Raw genomic sequence first — 1,289 nt, forward strand, 5'->3', positions numbered from 1 at the left:
ATCTTGTCTAGCGTTCCTGCCATCTTTAATCCCACACTTGAATGCGCGCCAAGGAACGCCAAGCAACAGCCGCTGCAAAAGGGGGACACACTTTGTGCACGACAATATGAGCCATTAAAGGCTTTCGCCTTAAGAGCCTTAAATTGGGTTTGAAATTAGCGGGAGTAGGGTAGTGGTAGTAGTTCTAACAGGACCCTCAAGATGGCAGCACGAAAGCAAAGCATAGCAGTGTTTTTTTTTTTTGCTTCTTCGTTCTTCGTTCGGTTTATTCGTTCGAATGCAGTCGAAAAATATTCGATTCCGAGATACTGTGCGCGTAAGGGCTAAAGCTTAATTAAGCATTACATGCGAAATACATTCGCATTATTAACAATATTGTTTGAAGCAAAAACTTTGGCGGCATGCTTTCCTTGCCATCAATTGTCACAGGAAGGTCACCGTTACATGTTTCTACATTCACACTACGACTATATATACGTGAACAAAAGCGTATAGCTCGTACTTCCAAAGTACATATACAAAAATTGGAACGATACAGAGAAGATTAGCATGGCCCCTGCGCAAGGATGACACGCAAAATCGTGAAGCGTTCCACATTTTTTTTTTATTCTTTGGGGATGATTTCAAATGCTACCCCACACCTCTCGTGAACTCTGCCAACCAATTTCTTTGGCGCTGACGCCAAATGTTTCAATGGGCTTCTGAGGGGGGAAGGGGGGGGGGCAAGTCTGCCTTAGATTTCCTTGCGATAATGAGAATGTGGCTGCCTGTCGAAGCGAATATTGCTAGAAAAAGCTAGGGAATCACATTTTACGGAGAATAATAATTAGGAGAAGTATTTCTGAGTGCGTCTTTAACGCATTCAAAAGCACCGAGCATTTAATTGTGTTCGTACTGGTCATCAAGCTCCCCTCATTTTCTCCTGGGTCGGGTGGTGTTACGGTAAAAGAATGGAAGCACGTAGGAGGTGAGGTCACAGGGAGCACAGAAAGATACAGAAAGTTTTTAATGTGTCGCATCGTACCTGGCGCTGCGCGGCGCTCGCATTTCGTGGCAGAGACGCGGCCCATATACGTATCAAACACGAAACTAGATGGTGAGGGAGCATACAGTCTCCCACTGCAGTGTGTCATACACGAAACGAGGTGGTGAGGGAACACACAATCTCCCACTGCAGTGTATAACTACACTTCTGTGCAATAAACTAGGTTCTTCTGCTCCCCTTGATCAAAGCCGCTGGTGGTGTTTCGCCTGCGAGACACAATTAAGCACCCTGTAACCCTGTTTAC

General features: G+C 45.4%; 1 non-coding gene across 1 annotated transcript; it reads left to right on the forward strand.

Annotated features, from left to right (window-relative positions):
* Positions 1-498: 498 nt before the first annotated feature.
* Positions 499-601, forward strand: LOC146174846 (U6 spliceosomal RNA). The gene has a single exon (XR_014702409.1). It is a non-coding gene; the product is annotated as a U6 spliceosomal RNA (small nuclear RNA).
* The last annotated feature ends 688 nt before the right edge of the window (positions 602-1,289 follow it).

The sequence above is a fragment of the Amblyomma maculatum genome, chromosome 11 (genome assembly GCF_055883805.1).
Source record: "Amblyomma maculatum isolate TAMU_Amacu chromosome 11, ASM5588380v1, whole genome shotgun sequence".
NCBI lineage: Eukaryota > Metazoa > Arthropoda > Arachnida > Ixodida > Ixodidae > Amblyomma > Amblyomma maculatum.